Here is a 7309-nt window from a genome sequence, read left to right on the forward strand (position 1 = left end):
GAAGAGAGACTCGATGACCACGAGAAGGCGCGTGTGAAACGGTGGTGTTGATGAGAAGCGCTTCCCGTGGGCAGCGCGTGCGAAGGGACACACCTGTAGCGCTGCACTGTCGATCCGGGCAGCATTGCGTGTGTAGCGTGCGTTGGAAAATGTGACCCGACTATTACGAACTGAATGAACAAGCTTGGTGTGAGCGCGCACAAACACGAAGAGATCACACTGAATGACAGCAGACAACGACTGTCAAAACGCTGGCAGCAAGCATACGCCGCAGCGGGCGAAGGTACGTGCGGTCTATCGCTTCAACGGAAACTGAGCGGCGAATGCACTTAAAGGTCAGAGCCGTGTGGAGATAAGAGACGGTGCGAGCGAGCGACGAGCGCGGTTGTTGGCAGAGAAGTGCGCCCCCCCCCCCCCCCCCCCCTTGCTCCCTCCGGCGCTGGCTTCCTGCTTCCTTGCTTGCGCGCGGGAGATTGAGTGCGTTCGCTCTCCGTGATAGCGCGCGTCTCCGCACGCTTCCTCTCGGGCATACGGCGCGCGGCGAAGATTTTATCTATAGGGAACCTCACGGCGACGGCGACGGCGACGGCGACGACGACGGCGGCGACGACGGCGACGACGACGCCGACGGCAGAAATCCGGTTCAAGTGTCCATATAATTGCTATCGCAATAAAAATAGAGGAGGCGCCGGCTAGGCGAAATTGCCTGTCCACAGAAAACTACCATCATTAGCATTGTCTCGAGCGTCGTCGTCTGCTTCCGCAGCTGGCTGCGTTGCCGCTAATCATTCCAGCCTAGAATTTCACTTCTCTTGTGTCGTCGTAATTTGGAGGTTACTTTCGAAGAATCGCAAGCGGCAATGGTGGGCGAATGCTGCTAACCACGCCGTCGAGCAAACTCCATACATCGGACGCAAGCGACAACAGCAAACTGCGGACATACCGTCAGTGGCGTCGTTCTCTCCGTCGCAGCCGAACGTGTGTGTAACCTCATAATTGAGAAATACTTTAACGAACCCTCGGGATTAACCCAATGATAAACACCGGGGCCGCATGTTTCCGCTTCTCTGGTTAACCATCTGCACGGATTGGAAGGGCCGATGATTTTTTTTTTTTTTTTTTTGTCTTTACCTTATGGAGCTTATCACTAGGATGCGTTGGAAATTCGTGATTCACAATACGCTTTTGGTATTCTCAATTCAATTTTTTCATTCAATTTTCATCTCAAACCTGTACATAAACGAGCCTATGCATATCGGACCACATAGCCGAGCCAGTAACGGCGTGCGAGCGGGCGTGTGGCAGCATAGCGCCGTGGCATCGGCGACACACTATGTCACCTTGGACTGCCTCGTATTTGACCTTGGCTCTGACTAGGCAAAGAAATGCCTTACATAAAAAAAAAAGAGAGGGCTTCATTCAAATTCGCATCTTCACGTTCACAAGTCAGGTACTTTAACCAGGATACACCAAGACAGCTCGGTTGACGGGACAGAATGTTGGTAGCATGTTAAGCATCTCAACGCAGGTGCGGAAGTACAAAAGAGACTCACCACTTTTGTGAATGCTTTGCGGGGAGAGTCTAGCGTTGCGTGTACTTGCACGCATATATGGAACTGCGAAAAGAAAGCTTCCCGACTATTTTTAGGCATATATAACCTGCAGAGACGTTACGCGATGTACGTGTAGCGGAAACGGGGCACGCAAGACGGCAGAGACGTCGCTTTGAGCTTCACATCGCTTAACTAAAGTTTGCAATCGCCTTGGAACGGTAGCAACTTAGGTACCACTGACCAAAAACTTCTGTCAGTCCATCAATGATTTACGCGTGTAATGTGTATCGTTCAGGCATAGTGTGCACATAAAGGGCATGGCGCGTAATTTTCTCACGAAGAAGGAAAGTCCTCTCCTCATGTAGTTCAAGAGACAGTGCACAAACTTCAAATATATTTAAATTTTGTTTTTGTTTTTATTTTCACAGACAATACCGTTTCGCCGCTTCACTCGTCGACACGGGGGAAAACAGTGGAGTGCGTGGGGAGTCACTGTAGCCGTTCATCCTCCCGTTCCTCTCTTTCCGACCAGGTACTAAACACTTAGCCTCCGAAATTTGCACACGACACGCTAGCTCCTGCAGTTATTAGTCCCTTCATGAACGAAAGCACCCTTTTCAAGACTAACTGTTCATTTACTCTCGTTTTCCCCGACAATTTTCTTAGAGTGTATGGTGTGGGGGGTTTTAGAAAGGTCAGGGCGCTCACCGATTAATTCCTCACAATTTGACAGATGTATAATTTCTGGGTAAAATCAACATAAAAATTTGCACCTCATCCCGCACCTGCGAAAGTGGATGTCCAGAGAAGCTGTTGACAACCACCACTACAGCTGCTGAGGGCGGTATGAAATCCTTTATGGCTTTATTGTAATGGTAGTTATGGTAATTTATAGTAATGGTAGAAATGGTAATTTTCGCAACACGCTGCCGCCCTTATAGCGCTGCTGGAACAACATTGAAATCAGTTGATAGGCTAGTTGTTTTACATACGAAAGGCAAGCGACGTTACTCCCCACGTCTAAGGGTGGCGTCAGCGCCGACAGCTTGCACAACAGTAATCTTTACCGGGAATTCTAAAAACAAATATATTATATGTTCTCTGCTATGTGCAATGTATCAGTTATGTATCTTCTATGCACCCTGCCATGCAAAAAATTAAGGGAAAATTAAGGGGACAGGGACCTCTGTCAAGCCGTACTCACGGCTTTTTGTCCCGCCTCGTCCTTTTTCAAGAGGAAATAAAGCTTTATTTGATTTGATTTGAAACGGATGCGGGTGAGCGCTACGTGCTCCGCCTTGTTATCAGGAGCACCTTATATATCATCAATTATGTGGTTCGGTATTTGTTTTACGCTTGTTCTTTATTGAAACGTACGCTGTTCTGTATGTTGTGTGCGTTATTCCAAAAGAATGTATGCACTGTTCGCTTCACTTTGCTCAGTGCTTGCATCATCTGCCTTACTGGAGTATGAGCCATGGATGATGATCGTTTTCTGTCGACGTTACGCCACGAATAAATCCTAGCGATAGATAGCTTCACCGTAAAAAAAAAAAAAATTGCCTATACTTCTTGCCTCTTACATGAGAAAACATTGTGCTGAAATCGAATTTATGGCCCGGTTACTCCCAATATTTCCTTTGCTTTTTTTTTTACAGGGAAGCTGTATGTGGCTAGTTTCCAGCGGATCGGTGTCAGTAGACCAAAAACGTGGGCCGATCTCGAAGATAGTGCAATACCTGGCCGACCCGCGGCAGAGGTGCAGCAGACTTCAAGCACTCAGCCAACTTGCAAAAATAAGTTTAATACCTTGGGTCCAAATACAACCCTTATCAGATATTAAGCTGATAAGAACATATGCTACACTTTGACCAGCGTCGGCCATGTTTACGCTTCGCCCCATACACGTGTACGCCATCCCGCGTATTCAAACTCGTGCCTACCAATCTGAGTGTTGTCTTCTGTCTCCCGACGTCATGCTCTACGTAGGCTCCTTTTCTCTTCTGCTGTGACTGTGAAATGGGTAGGCCGCGTGTTGTACGGTCTGAAGAAGAACAGCGTGCCTACCGAGAACGACGGCGTCAACAGAAAAGGGAATGGGCGCGGCGGCGGCGGAAGTTGACCACCGACGATGAGCGGGCCGCGGACGCCAAGCGTAAGCATGCTGCGCACCAGGACCGCGAGGCGGAAAGAAACGCGAACCGTCCATGTGGCCCCGATACCGCAAACTTAGAACGTTTCAACGGACCAACGGCCAATCACAACATACACAGCTTCGCTGGTCATCCACCTTCACCGAGTGGAATGGCACTGAATTTTTAAACCAAATAATTATAAAAAAGGAAACTAAGAAGTAGCTCGCAATAGCTTCTTCATTTGACCGCTTTATTCACAAGTGAAGTAGGTGGCTGCTTCGTGGTGAAAACCTTCGTGAAAGGGATTCTAATCAGCTATACTACATCAAAAATTGTATCACATCAAATCAAGAATGGGCATTCCCTTTTCGTTGTGTTTTCGGGCACTTGCTATATACGCAGCATGATTCAGAAATTCAACCACCCATCACAGCTTTGCGATATGCTGCGCCAGAGCACTTACGCAACTACGCGGATCTCCTTTAAAGATTGACATTTTCATTCTGTGTAGTGGTGTTAGACTTATTTATGAAATGCAGCGCTTTACTTTACCGCACAATGAGCACATGTAAATCAAAATTGATTGTTGTTATTCAGCTTTTAAAAATTGTGCTAAGACACTGTGAAGGGAACTCCTTTCGCTCTACCTCGTATTGAAAAGTGAAATACTATTCACTTGTGAAAAAAAAAGAAAACATAGGGTATTAACAAAAGCGGATCATCAAACATTGCTACCTGACAATTGCCTCTGCAGTGTTAGCGCTTGCAACCGGGTTTAGTATTCAACGCATAAAGGACGTTACGGCCAAGTGCCGTGAGTACGCAGGTTAATAAAAGGCCGTATCTTCTCCATGTGATAACTGAAATTTGTTGAAATTCGGGTTGCCTTCTGAAATATGTTTTTTTTTTTTTTGAAAACGCTGCCGATTTAGTCACACTGGCGCACTGCGGTGCGGTTCAATGGATGAAAGGGAAATGTCCAAAATTCCTGTACATGCTGATTACCAAGAAGAACTGAATCAATCTTAGTTTGGCGTTAAAAAAAAGCAAACTTTCTTTACGAAACACATACAGAATCACCTGGTCAGTCAGTAGCGCTGTTTTACAAATTTTTGGGTTTTCATTATTTTTTATTATTGTCATAATAGTTGTTGAAATTTAGGGCTAATATAGTTGCCCTAGTCAGCACAAAAATGCATGAGAACCAAAGAATAGGCGCACGTTAATAAGTTGCTGCTATATTAAAAAGAACTTTTTTTTACCGACAACTATGATTCCTATAAAAATTTCCAAAGTTATGTGCATTAGTATAAAATAAAGCAATCCGGAAGAACATTTCCCATTATTACTTGAAATGTGAACGACAAAGCGAGAAATGTCGCCACTGCGACGTATGGGTTCACTCCCAAAGGCTCCAGGGTGCGTAAGACAGCGCCGATTGTCAAAACGGAAAATTGTTTTGTGAGAAATCTCAGCGCGTTCCTGGAGAAGGACTTGAAACACTGCGTAGGGGGCAGCGACAAAAGAGTGGGGAGTTGTCACGTGGTTCGGAGGGATACTCTCGATATCGGGCATCTAAGCGTATCTCTTGTGTGTGGTTCGCAAGAAAAACAGTGAAGATTATGCGAGAACAATATTCTCAGTCGAACGCAGAGTCGCAAGTGTATAAATGAGGGAGCGGGTAGCTGAACTCTTGGTACCTGAGTGGGCCAGCACCACGGTGGGTCATGCATCACGATCGGCACACATAAGAGAGTATGACAATTTGGGGGCTGTCGAGGTTCGCCAAGAGCCGGGTCACGACACCGTGTTATAACGCCTGAAGAGGTGGCCAGTACGCGAGCGCGAAAGTATGGGCAGGTGGGCCAGCATCGGAGCAGTGCCTGTGGCTCGATAAATGCGTTCAATGTGTTTGAGCCCCGTAGTGACGCAGGCCACGAGCCAGTCTCCGCCACCGTTTTTGCTACGTGCGTTTCAGCTACAGCTTGGAGTACATATTGGGACACCTCAGCGGTGGTCGGCGTCAATATTCCACCACCTCATCTAATTATTTTTCTCGCGCACAAATATTTTATTTCTCAGCTATTCTTTCCGTCATCCTATTCCTCCTTACCCTTCTCCCAGTTAAGGGCAGCAAACCAGGAGCATTTTCGGGTAACCTCCCCGATTTTCACCGTGTCTTTTCTCTCTATCTCTTTTCGCGGCTGCGATACGCGCAAATTGCACGCAGAAAGTGCACCGTCGGACACACTTCTTTCCTGTGCCTGAAATTCTTACCACTAATAGAGATCAATGAACATACGTAGTGTTTATTTGGTGAAATGAGACTTCTTGTCTGAGAAAATAAAAACGAATAAAGATCTAAACAAGAATAGCAGCTCGATCTGAGCGTTTCTTCAGTGGTTTCCAGGATTATCACCGCCTGGTCCGGGGCGTCAAAGAAGGTGGCTTAGGTCTTCCAGTAGCGCCAGCAACATCTGTCTTAGGTGGTCAATTGCAGCCTGGAATGAATTAAACATAATAATGTGTAGCAAAGCAATGATAATCAATTATTCACTCAATCAATTCATAGTAGATTTCGCTCGCCGTCAACGCACGTATGCAGTAGAAAATAATTAAGCTAAAAAAAACATGAGAACGTCAGTAAACAAAAGCAAGGAACCATAAACAAAGAGAAAACAATTAGGTATAAAACGAGAAAACAAACATGATAAATATAAAATGACAATTATGGATAAAGGACAGCCTACATTCAACAAAGCGGAAGGTAAGTTTACAACATAAAGCAGCTAGCTGAAAAATACTTAACGTGGAAAGTTATTAGGACACAACATTGCATAGTACGGAACAAGACAGTGGCCGGGATTTTTCAAAAATAGATATATCGACATTCGACGGATTGCACACTGAAAATTTCGAGAACCTTTTTTTACTCAAAGAACGCCGGCCAATTACGAAACATTATTTGTATTTTCGACGCCACATTGACATTGCGGGCATGCAAGTTTCGGCGCAATCTTCGAAAAGTGAAACTCCGAGTTTCATGTTTTTTTTTTTTTTAAATCAGCCTCTCTTATCGCGACATCAAAAAAAAAAAAAGTGTTTTCAAAAAATTTCTCTCCCTATATTAGAGTTACTAGAATGAAGGTTTCTCTCTTAAATGCGACAAATTTCATTCAAATTGATCTCGTAATTGTATCGCGAGAACCTTTGTCCGTTTTACGTGTATTTTAATTGAGAAAACGGAGTTGGAAAGCGGAGCTTCCTCTTAGGCAGTGGTGAGCGCACATGATAAAAGTCAGAATCTGAACTCAGGGCTCCGTTAAAGCAAAGAACTTGCGGTTTCGGAAGGAACCCGACCGCGCGTTCGACAACACGCTTTACGTCTGCGCAATCAGCTCACGTGTACTCCCGAGATATAGGCTAAGAACATTCTTCGGCACAAAGCTTCAAATGCGACAAACACGAAGAGACGTGGCGAAAGACGACAGCCCTCATGCAATGCCTGAGGATGCACTCCATGTGACGGGAGACCTCGTTTACCCGAGAAACACCGAGACGACGCGAGATTTACCCATCGCCACAACTGCGTCCGGCAGAAAGACTCGGCTGGCCACACAA

At 45.8% G+C, this 7309-nt stretch overlaps 1 pseudogene; it reads right to left on the bottom strand.

The window, feature by feature from the left end:
- Positions 1–3258: 3258 nt before the first annotated feature.
- Positions 3259–3438, bottom strand: LOC119437810 (U2 spliceosomal RNA; annotated as a pseudogene).
- Between the last annotated feature and the right edge of the window lie 3871 nt (positions 3439–7309).

The sequence above is a fragment of the Dermacentor silvarum genome, chromosome 1 (assembly GCF_013339745.2).
Source record: "Dermacentor silvarum isolate Dsil-2018 chromosome 1, BIME_Dsil_1.4, whole genome shotgun sequence".
Taxonomy (NCBI): Eukaryota; Metazoa; Arthropoda; class Arachnida; order Ixodida; family Ixodidae; genus Dermacentor; species Dermacentor silvarum.